The sequence below is a fragment of the Paramisgurnus dabryanus genome, chromosome 11 (genome assembly GCF_030506205.2).
Source record: "Paramisgurnus dabryanus chromosome 11, PD_genome_1.1, whole genome shotgun sequence".
In the NCBI taxonomy this organism is placed as follows: domain Eukaryota; kingdom Metazoa; phylum Chordata; class Actinopteri; order Cypriniformes; family Cobitidae; genus Paramisgurnus; species Paramisgurnus dabryanus.
The window spans coordinates 16,149,138-16,161,367 of record NC_133347.1 but is presented as its reverse complement, the minus strand read 5'-3'; the positions used below and the strand labels follow the sequence as shown (position 1 = coordinate 16,161,367).

The following is a 12,230-nucleotide window of genomic DNA, read 5'->3' as shown; positions in this document are numbered from 1 at the left end:
CCATTTCTGTCAGGCCACATCTGTGCATGACTGACATCTGAAAAAAATACGTCCTGTAAATTATCTTCAAAACATTCCTAATGCGTTGTGGTTAGCTGGCATAGCGGTTGTGAGATTTATATGAATTTTATCGGCAATCTTCTTACATTTATTCATAAAGTCACTTAGTTCAATTATCATATGAATTTCCTCTCTTCTCTTCGCAGATTTGTGCTATACTGCATCTTGGGCAAATAACAGAATAATTCAGATTAGAAATTTTGCAGAGTGAACTTTTTGCTGCGAGTGTGTGTATGCTTATTAAAAGTTCGGAGTTTGTGTGGCGGCTCTTTTGTGTGTGAGGGAAAGCAACTTTAATGTGTTTGCCTCTTTTCGAGTTTGTGTGTGTTTGTGTGTGAGAGCATGGCAGAAATCAATTACTCTCCTGCAGGTGTGAGTGAGGGTCTCCCTCACCCCCCATCCCTTTCTCTCTACATCTCTGACTGACGTTCACATTAAGTGTGTCATTCATGTTTTTCTACCTCAAAGTCCTTGGATAACACCCACCTGCACTTTACACTTTCTAAAAAACTGTGTTTTTGTCTCTTTTGATTATGGATTTAAATAAATAGTTTGCAGACCAAAACTATTAAGACACTTACTAAATAACAGCAAACACAAGTTATTATTCATAATCAAACCGACAGCTGTGATTATTTGAATTACTGGAGCTCGAACATACACACATGCTATAGGGGACCTGGAGGTTATTTCTAATGGTTAATGGATCTGGATCTCACAAACACACCTGAGCCACTGGGCGTCATCGTATACTCACATGTGCTTCAATCCTCAGTGACGGTCTGTGTGTCGAAACCTGAACTCAGGAGTGTGTAAGAAGAGCAAAATGATGGTGTCTAATTTCTATAACTTTAATTTATAGCATTTTATTAAAGGGATAGCTCACCCAAAAATGAAAATTCTGTCATCATTTACTCACTGTTATGTTGTTATAAACCTGTATACATTTATTTGTTCTGATGAACACAAAAGAAGATATTTTGAGGAATGTTTGTTACCAAACTAATAATGAGCCCCATTCGCTTCCATAATAGGAAAAAATATACTATACTGTAAGTGAATGGGGCTCATAAATGGTTTGTTTAAACATTTCTCAAAATATCTTCCTTCATGATTATCAGAACAAAGACATTTATACAGGTTTGTAACAACATAAGAGTAAGTAAATGATGACGGAATTGTCTTTTTTGAGTGAACTATCCCTTTAAAATAAGTTAAACAAATTGAACTTTCTTTTTTAGTTAATTATACTTAAAAATTGAATGGTGTATTGTGAAACTTTTAGAAGGATATCTTGACAAAAATGCATGGTAATATACAGTGGCAAGAAAAAGTATGTCATGTAAAGTAATTGTATGGCTTCAGTTCTCAAGGTTTGCGAATTGTTTGTAATACCTTTATACTGTTTACTTTTGTCAATTTAAGTAATAGATACCTGTGACTGTCCTTGTACCTGCGTGTTGTGTTTTATATGGCTGAGAACTGGTTGGGTTTAGGGTAATGGTGGGGTTTGATGCTCCAAAATGTCTTTCAAAATCATAAATGTTTATGAAACCATTTTTACATTTACAGATTCATAAAATTAAATGCCTCTAATCCACTGATCTATATAAATGACAGTATTGCGCATAGAACGCTTAACGTAACAGCGTGAGGTGAAGCCAGCGCAGAGTTCGAGCGGCCATCTTGGTATACCCAACGGGGCAGAGGGCATCACTGACTTCCATTCAAAATCATGATCTAAATTTATCCGCTTTCAGCGTATCTGTCACACAAGATCCATTTTCAGGATATGTGAACGTAAATTAATCGTAAATTTATGTTTTAATCTGGCAGGATAATGGATTTATAAAAAAACGTTAAGGTGAGTGTGTCTGCTGCATTCTGTTAATAACACGGGTCAAAATAAAGCGTTATTTCTCTAAATAAGTTTAGGTAACTTGTAAGTTTAGATAACATAATTACAAAACCAGCTAATTATTGCATGCACATACGGTACAAAGCATGATTATTTATTTATTTAGATTTCAGAATGAGCACGTTTCTCATAATACCAAATATGCTGCGGTCTGTCTGCTGATTTTATACTGTAATAAAGATGAATGTATAATAAATGATTTAAAAGCAAAATGTACAACTTTCAGTAAATAACTACGTACGTGCTTAGGACATATGTGTTGCAATAATGTACATGGTAACTTCAGATATAAAAACGAAGAGTTGTAAAGTGATGTTTTTTCATTAAAATCTGATAACGTCCATTGATTTAATAGAATGTTTGGGTATACCAACATGGCGGCGCGGTGGATTCACAATTGTGACGTCATGCACGATCCAGTCATTTATATAGACCTATAACCTTAAAACGTAACCACAGATTGTATAAAGTGCTGTCCGCTAGAGGGCACTAATTCCTGACACGTAACTTTACATCGTAAAAAACGTATTGAGGTCGTTCTTTTTGGAGGACAGTCTCGGTTAAATGTCAATGACTGGGTGTCAGATATGTCAGTCGGTAGAGCTATGACAGGTCAAACTGGTGTGTGTTGATGCAGCTCTGTTGTGCAGAGGTTAGCCGAGGATGTGAGCTTGCATTACAGAGCGTTACGCACCTCTGCCAAACACCACAGCACCTCATTTAACCCCAGAGATCACAGCAGAAAGCACAAACCAAGAAGGCCAAAGGTTTTCAGAGGGCAAGTCTACTGAGAAACACCTCGGCCACTGAACATTTATCGCACAGCGATCTCATTTAGTCTTGTTACAGTAGCACTCAAATCTACACAATTTGGAGCGTGTGTGTAGGCAGAGAACTGCCGATAGATTTCAATTGAAACGTAATGCGTTTGTGTGCCTGAAACTATACGGCATAAGTGACCCTGTGGTTTGGAAGATTTCAAGTGAAGAAACGGGTTTAGCTTTAATAATACTGAACTAGATTTATTGTATCGGAGTAGCTGCCGTTTGACTTTATTGCATTTACTGTTTAGAGGTCATTAGGGAGCAAAAAGGAGGCAAGTGGGGGGAAAGGAGAAGATGGTGAGTGGAGAAAAAGAGAAGAGCAGTTTCGCACCATACCTGCCTATGGAAGAATCTAATATCAGCCCACTGAATCTGAGCACATTATATTCATCTCTATAAAGCTCAACGCTGGGCTGCGGATACCCGCGCGAATTCCCATGGAGGTACTAAAGGGAACCAGCTTCGAAATCCCATAAACAGCTCACTCATAAAACACATTCTATTTTAAAAGCACCATTTCAGTAATGCACCATTACTAAGACACGTAATCAGGCCACTGCATTTCCTATCTGCGGTGTGTGTGCGCGTGTGTGGGTAATCTACATCACTGCAACGCTCTATCAAAGGCCGGATTTGTTTTTACCCACAAATCACACAGGAAGAAAGCAGTGGATAATGCAATAACTGGATATGAGTAGTTATGGGAGAGTGTTTTAGTGAGTGAGTTAGTAAGAGAGAGAGAGATGGAGGATGGTGAAGCGATGCAGAGGAAAACACTTCTATGCTATGGGGTAAATGGTCTTTGGACATCAACTGAAAAAAGAAGGACATTCTCATTAGTCATACTTCTGCTTTTTGGGTATTTTGGGTCTTGGATTCCCATCTTTTTAGACTGCTTATTGCCTTCTTGGAGTTGTGGGAGTGCTGTCTCGCCAAAGATGACGCTAATATATGCTGGATGATGTTGGACACATTCTAAAAATCCTGTTAAATGTAATTTTATTTTTAAAAAACTGACAACTGTGGTTGCCAGAAATGCACTGTAATAAAAATACAATGACAGCTTAAATTTGCCTAATAGTTTTAAATATGCTGATTATTCAGGTACATGTCAATGTGATTTGTTAATCACAATTAGCCTTTTCATGCAAATTTGATTCAAATTATGAAATTACTTTTCTTACTCAGCACATAATTAAAATGTGCTTTTACATGAAAAATGTAAAGGTACAGTGTAAAATATTGAGTAACTATTTGTGTTTACACTTTTTAAAGGAGACATATCATGAAAATCTGACTTTTTCCATGTTTAAGTGCTATAATTTGCTCCTCAGTGCTTCTACTAACCTAGAAAATGTGAAAAAGATCAACCCAGTAACTTAGTTTTAACAAACCATTCTCTGCAAGCATGTGAAAAATATAGGTTATTGAAATTTAACTCCCCTTGTGATGTCACAAGGGGATAATACCGCCCCTTAATTTGCACTATCCAACCACAGCACAGCCATTTAGTGCAGAGAGAAAGAGAGAAAATAATTGATAGCACAATAGAGTATCAATTTCAATAAACCACCATTATGGTGATTAGTTTTTGCATTTCATCATCTTATTTGCATTTTAATGGACACATCCAAAATTTTCACATTTTTGCTTACACCAATAAAGTGGAAATTTTAACATGCTATTATTAATTATCTACAGACTGATCTCATGGAATGTCATGTTATAGTCACAAAAATTTTATTAATTTATACAAAAATCAAATTTTTTCACGTCTTGAGCACGAATGTCTTTTTCGTGTCAATTACACAAATTTCTATAAATAGTTTTTTGTGTCTGTGGCACGACTTTCTTTTTCGTGGCATTTTATGTATTGTTTTCTCAATATTTTTTTCCTATTTTCTTACCATTGTCGCTCAGGGTTGGGGTTAGAATCACTTTCTGTTACATTTTTAGACATCCCAAACGCCAACTTCAAGAAAAAGATATGTAGAAACCAATAAATAAAAGTACATCCTAACCCAAACCTTATATCTAACCCCAAGCCCAAGCGACAATGATTTAAAAATAGGGTGAAAAAAAGAGAAAACAATACATGAAATGACACGAAAAAAAATTGTGCCACGGATACGAAAAACTAGAAATGTGTGCGACTGACACGAAAAAGACACACTGTAAGAAATTTCCCCGTTACTTTACGGTAAAATACTGGCAGCTGTGGTTCCAGCCATTTACTGTTATTTTACAGTTTTCCCACTGTTTTTTCATTTTACAGTTGTGCTGTTATTTTACAGTTTTCCCACCGTTTTCTATTTTACAGTTGTGCTGTTATTTTACAGTTTTCCCACCGTTTTCCATTTTACAGTTGTGCTGTAATTTTACAGTAAAGTACTGGCAGCAATGGTTCCAGCCATATACTGTTATTTTACAGTTTTGCCTCCGTTTTCCATTTTACAGTTGTGCCGTAATTTTACAGTGAAGTACTGGCAGCAACGGTTCCAGCAATTTCTTACAATTATACACACTCATTACTGTTTGTTTTCTTACATTTTTAAGTTGTGAAACATAACACAAGTTAGTTAATATTTACTCTACTGTCTGATAACCTAACATCTAATAAAAAGAGAAATGACTGACATAGTGCTCCATTTTCCATTTATTAATACAACTGTTATTACAATCTTTAAACAATCTTTTAGCACTGTAAACATCTACAAGTATGTTTAACAATAAATGCACTATCACAGAGAAAAGGTGCCATTAAAAAGCAACCACAGAGTAAAGTAAGACCACATCACAAAAATAAAGTGCAATTGAAGGAGCTACGGAGTAACAGTTACAGTAAATTTAACATTATGTTAACTCTTTCCCCGCCAGTGTTTTAAAAAAAGTTGACAGCCCATGCCAGCGTTTTTAATGATTTTTACAAAAGTTTAATGCCTTCAAGAAAACATTCTTCTTTAACTATATAAACCTTCAATATATCAAATCGAATCAAATAAAATAACAAACCCCTCTGCTTTCAAACAACAATAAAAAAAATTCATCCTACCTTAAAATTAGTTCTTTTTTACCACCTCTCAAATATGAGTAGGTTTCTTAAAAAAGACCATATTTTGAGCAAAAAGCTGAGATAACGGCGATTTTGTGAAAGACTTCTAATAGAAATCCAGAGCAATAATCAAAACATACACAGAGTTTGAATTGTTTGACCTGAGGGGTTGTTTCCAGGTTGTATAAGTTGGGTAAGAGCAACATAATAACGGAAATACGGATTGCTATAAAAACTCGTCAATGGCGGGAAAGAGTTAAAAACAGAAATCACAGAAAAAAAGTGCAACTCAAGGAGCTAAAAACAAACTTACAACAAGAAGAAAAAACTGCCAGCACGGCACAACATATTTTAAAAACCTGGCATGAAATGAAGAACACATTAATCAAACTAATTGTTGGAAAAAAATTTAAGTGTCTTACTCCAGCTTCTGATCACTCTGGCCTGAGAGGAAATCCAGGTCTGTAGATAGAAAACATTTTTTTTTAAATGTTAGTAACAAAATATAGCACATGGCAAAAGCTAGTGCACATACACTCTGAAAACACTTTTTAATTTATCAGACAAAACACAATCTTAACAGAACTGCAGGTCAAGAGTTAGCCAGAAAGGAGTGAACAATTACAGTATGTCACAAAAGTGAGTACACCCCACATATTTAGCAATATTTTAGTATCTTTTCAAAGAGACAATACTACAGAAATGAAATTTGGATATGTTTCAGGGTTTTAGTGCTTCTTGTATAGAACTATAGATTTATTGTCCTCTGAACATAACTTGACATACAGCCATTAATGTCAAAATAACTGGCAACAAGTCAGTGAGTACACCCTAAGTGATAATAGATGTATATGGTTTAAACATGCAAAGCCACATGTCCTATTCATAATTCATGTTTTCATCTGCTTGTAAGGACAATGCATGTCTATCTTGTATTAGAGCTGTTCAAATTTGATGCTTTGAGTAGAATTCTCTCATACTGACCAATGGATGGTGACCATAGCACCTCATGTGAAACAACTCTGATGATTTGAGAATTAGAATTGTTGCTGTCCATAAAGATGGCCTAGGTAGGCTATAAGAAGGTCAGTAACAACCTGAAACTGAGTTCCAGTACAGTGGCTAGGGTCTTACAGAAGTCTTCCAAGACTGTTTCCACTCGGAACAGGACATGCAAGTGTCAATCAAGGAAGTTGAGTCCTTGTGCTATGCGTCATTTGCAGAAACTGGCTTCAAAAACAGATGCACAAGTCCTGCCGACAAGAGCATCAAAAAACGCTCTGGTTGCCCTGCCAACAACGCTATAGAAAAAAAGTAGTGGCCACTCTGACGCCCGAATGCACTCTCTGGAATACTTTTCCACCTTTAGGTTGGATGTCATCAAACCACGTCATAGCTCATTACCATAATGTAAGGGGTGTACTCACTTTTGTTGCCAGCTATTTTGACAATAATGGCTGCATGTTAAGGTATTTTCCCAGGACAGTAAATATATACTGCTATACAAGGAGCACGTTGACTGCTTTATATATACTTTATAGTAGTAAATATATATTTTAATTTATTTCTATTGAATTGCCCCTTGAGAAGACATGCTAAAATATTTGCTGAAATGTGAGGGGTGTGTTCACTTTTGTGACATACTATATGTGTATAATTAAGAGTTAACATACACTCTTACCACTGAATTTGAATGTAGATTAGAGGTGGTAACTCTTTCAGCAAGCATGTAAGTGATGGGGGGTAATTAAGTTTAGTTACCTAGACAAAATCCCATTCGAAACGGATGAGGTTCTTTAGGAGGGATGCAACTTCTGCGTTGACAGTAGCAGTCTTCTTATTCACATTCTTTCCAGTCTTCTTAACGACCTTGACTTTGCTGGTCTTCGAGCCTTTTTCAGGGTTTATCCGACAAATTGTCTAAGGGTATTAATAAATATATTTATAAAAAAAAACACTTACACAGTCGACCCTTTTTAATTTAATTAATGCATTAAATATATAGTTGCTGAAATTAGGGAGTAATAAAAGAGAAAGCAATTTACAGGTTACAGAAGAAGAAAAATAAAATACCTCTAAATAAAATCCAATGTGCCACATGCCTCTGGATACTGAAGATTTAAGACGTAGTACATTGCGAACAGTAGAAATCTTGCAGTCCGAAATCTGGGGTATACGGCCTCACAAATCACACGACCCTCAAGGATAATCATCTCTGACCTCCCTGAAAATATATATTTAAAAAATCTGTAATAATATAAATAAATAAATAGTTCTCAGGGTGTATTTTTTCCAGTTATGCTTAGATAATGGTCTATGACTTTTCTGTTATCAGAACACATACACTTTCATGAGTAAATTGGAACTTTGCACATGTCCAACCTAAGTAAGCGAAGCCCATAGTCAAAATAACATGTAAATGAAGCATTACAATAATCCACACGATTCCAGTTTATTAGTGAATGTTTTCTGTGGTGAAATCTACATGTTTGTAAGAAGCTATTTCATCATTAGGATTTCTCTGTTCTTCGTGCATTAAAATACACAGAATAGACACAGGCCAAGCACTGCTTGCATCACAATTTGTGTCTGTGTACTTGCATGTGCCTCACAAATGCAGATTGTACTGCTTAAGTCAATACAAAGTTTGCAAGAAAACATGTGGTTAAACTTACCTAATATAGCGTTGTTTACTGTCTCAGAAATACAAGTACATCGATTGAATGATTCCTGTACAAGATAAAAATAAAACAATTTATTTATTTCGGGTTATTAACTTTTTGGAGAAGACTTGAAAATGCTTGACCTGTTGTTGATTGTCAACGTCTCTCTGCAAAACGCGATTCGCGCTAAAAACAGTCAAAAATAACTGCTACTGACTAACGACCTCATTGGCTTTTTGAATAAGACTACCAACTTACATAAAAGCCTACGTGTAAATCTCGATCAAATACAAGTAACGTACTTTTGCGTGAATTATTATATTGCGTGGTGTAAATTAACTTCACATGTGCATCTGGTATTAAAAATCAAACACACAACAGATACACATTAAAGTTACTACTAAAAATGTCGAATTTATATCGCACATTTTAAACCAAGCAAAGTATTTGCTGTAATAATCAAAGGTTGGAGAAAACTGAGTAACGAATGTTAAGAACTGCCTTCAAAACGCGATTCGCGTCAGGTAGCAGAGTCACAAATACTTCTTAAAAGACATATTACAAATTGAGGGAAGCATAATGAAATAACAACAAAATTACAAACTTACATTGAATCGTGTCCTTTGTAACAACGGAGGAAAAGCAGGAGAAGAGATGAGCTGCGACATCATCTTGTTTACCGCGCTGTTTTGAAAAAGAGTGATGAGTTAAAAATCCCCCCTCCCCACCACGCAGAACTATACGTCAGCGCCGTGGCCGGAAGTGGGCGGAGAAGCAGTGTGTGCCTGACTATTTAAATTATTTTCTTAGTTTGAATTTTTTAATTTTATTTATTTGTATTTATTTTGGAGTAGGTACAGCTAGTGTGTTATGCTTTTGCTATTTAAGAGGACAAAAACACTTTATTAAAATTAGTCCTTTTTGTTTTTTCACTCTACTATAGAATTGATCTTTGAGAAAAAGATTTTCTTTGTCTTTTAAACAAAATCAAATGTTCAAGCTTTGTTATTATTTAAGATTAATAATAAACAATTTGTATTGTTAATAATTTCTGACACAACAAAACAGATGGATACTAAACTATACATTTAATGGTTTTAAAAAAATTAACAACTGTCTACCTTTTACATTATTTTATATACACACACACACACACTTGGTTAGTAGTGCCATATCCTGCTTTTTACAGCGCAAGACTGTTTTTTTTCAGGCGCCAATGGGTGTACAGTTCAAAGCTGTAAATTTACAGAAAAAAAATATTTTATGGGCCTTTGGCTGTTAATCTACAGTATCAAACTGTTTATTGAAATAACAGTATTTTACTGTTGGAAATTGCCCGTTTTTTATCAGCAATTTTTTACAGTGCATTCATGCTCAAGGCACGAAAAAAACTGAATTTTCGTGCAATGGACACAAATAAATGTATCTAATTTTTTGTGACTTTTTATGAGATCATATTGATTATCTATATGGTATTTTAAGCTAAAACTTTAAATACGTACTCTGGGGACACCAAATATTTATTTTACATCTCTAAAATGTCTTGTGTAATGTCCTGTTTAAAATCCTGGGTTATTTTCAATCCATTACTATAGGCAAAAAGGAACAAACCCAACCATATGGTTATAAATTAACTGGATTGTTTTAGCCCAAACTGCTGGGTTGGTTTAACCCAAATAGGAACATTTTCCAGGTTTAAAAATAACCTAGCATTTTTGGTGTGTATTTGGAGTGTATTTGAAAGTGGTGGTGTTCGTCTAAAATGTAAATGAATGTTTGTTTATCATAATACTGCTAAAGACAAATACAGTCATTCAGCATGTGTTACCAGATAATATGCCATAATAAAGCACATAATATGCCTTCTGTTCAGAGTGAAGAGAGACAGACAGACAGACAGAGTTCACATTAAACCCCATGCATAACCGGATATCAGTTGAATTTTCTCTCGGGGTCTGTCGAGAGAGTGATGCAGAGTTTCAGGGTGTGGGAAGAATATTGAACATTTTCACCCCACTGCAACGATGAATTGCTCAACTTTCATAATAATAAACAATTTTGCATGCAAAGCTGGTGAAGAATGTTTTGGTAGAAGGGTTGAAAAATGGATGAAGCGTCAGACTCTGGGAAATGTAATTCTTCACACATATTATCATTATGATGTTTGTGCCCGTCTTATTTTAACATCAGCTGTGTCTAGTGATTGATATCTCTCGCATTCACCATTAATCCTGTATTTCGTGATTAAACTTAACCTTTACAGTGGTGTCCTGTTGCTTTTTAGTTTAATAGCGAACACGTACAACAGCAATAGTTCACGTTGACTCTCCATGTTGGGTTAATTTTTGTGATATGCTGTATATTGTATTTTTGTATACTGTTTTTTTTAACGAGGTCAGCAGATTCAGAAATTTATCAAATCTGTGAAATTATAAAACAGCCCCGCTAATAAAGCGTGAACCAGTTCACAGTGGAAAAACCTGAGTGTAAACAGGTGGGTGGAGTTAGATGAGTTTTATATGGGAAAATTGTTAGGTATTGCAGTTCAAAATGATGCCAGGCCGGGACCCCAGACACACTATGCTCCCGTCTGTCGTGTTGATTTCTCGCCTGTTCTGTCTACTGTGATAACACAAACATGGATCCAGGATCAGCCTCCCACGTCTGTATACCTCCCCAGACTACCGTTGAATGAAACGGTATGCTGTTCTGGGATCAGCAGGCAGGTGATAACTGAACTGAAGCGAATGCAGGGTTCAGAGGTGTGAAATAGAGATGGGTTTCTCTCACTGGGCTGGAAATTGGCCCTCGCTGCGTAGCCCAATCCCACGGTCCGCTCATCCATCTCATCTCTCCTTCTTTTGTTTCGCTGTCTTCATCCTTATTTGTGTGCGGACTACAGATCCAGGCTATTTCCCAGTGTCATAGTGTGTTTTGCCTTGTTTAGTTTTGGTTCCGTGTTCTTTTATAGGAATAGTCTTACGTTGTGAGCCAAAGCCCAACCTTTGGTGTGCGAACTAAAGATAAATGGATCACCTAAGGAAGAGAACTTTGTCTATTGAGAAGATTGGTTTGACTGTTCCCCTTCCTGTAGACGTCATATGAATGCTTGAAGAAAGTGAGAGAGCAGATTAAAATAAAGTGAAGATTCTCTAATGGGTTACAGGCAGATATGTTGGCAGTGGTGATGCTCTGGCACGTTCAGTTCATCCTGAGCCGTAATCACGTTTGGAAGATTGACCTGAGGTGGAACTCAGAACTCTGGAGAACATTCCCGAACTCAACGCGGGGGCATCTGTCACTTTCTCTGAATGATGTGCCATCGGCTGCCGCGTAGTTAGAAGAGATGTATTGGGCTTTGAGAGGCGAAGGCAGTATGTTTTTATGAAAACACTAGAATACATTAATCTAATGCTGCAACTCACATATCTATAACTATGCTTATTTACATCATATGCCCATTTTATTAAGTCCATTAAATAAAAACTCTAATGCGATTGCGTAGGTCTGTCTGAAAGGCTGCGGGTCTTTTTTATTAAACACACACACACTTAAATCTCTAATGGCATCTTATGACATTTACATGCTAATTTGTTTATTTTCTTCATCGTTTACCATGTTATGGCTGCATATTAGACGTTCATGAATAAACTACGGTCATTTCGACACTGGAAGGGTTATTACCTCATTCCTTCATTCTGAGTAAAGAGGAT

General features: G+C 36.1%; 1 long non-coding RNA gene across 1 annotated transcript; it reads right to left on the bottom strand.

Annotated features, from left to right (window-relative positions):
* Positions 1-5,440: 5,440 nt before the first annotated feature.
* Positions 5,441-9,218, bottom strand: LOC135730041 (uncharacterized). The gene is made up of 5 exons (XR_010525847.1): positions 9,126-9,218; positions 8,530-8,584; positions 7,928-8,078; positions 7,616-7,774; positions 5,441-6,316 (listed from the first exon to the last, which is right to left on the bottom strand). It is a non-coding gene; the product is annotated as an uncharacterized lncRNA (long non-coding RNA).
* Positions 9,219-12,230: the final 3,012 nt, after the last annotated feature.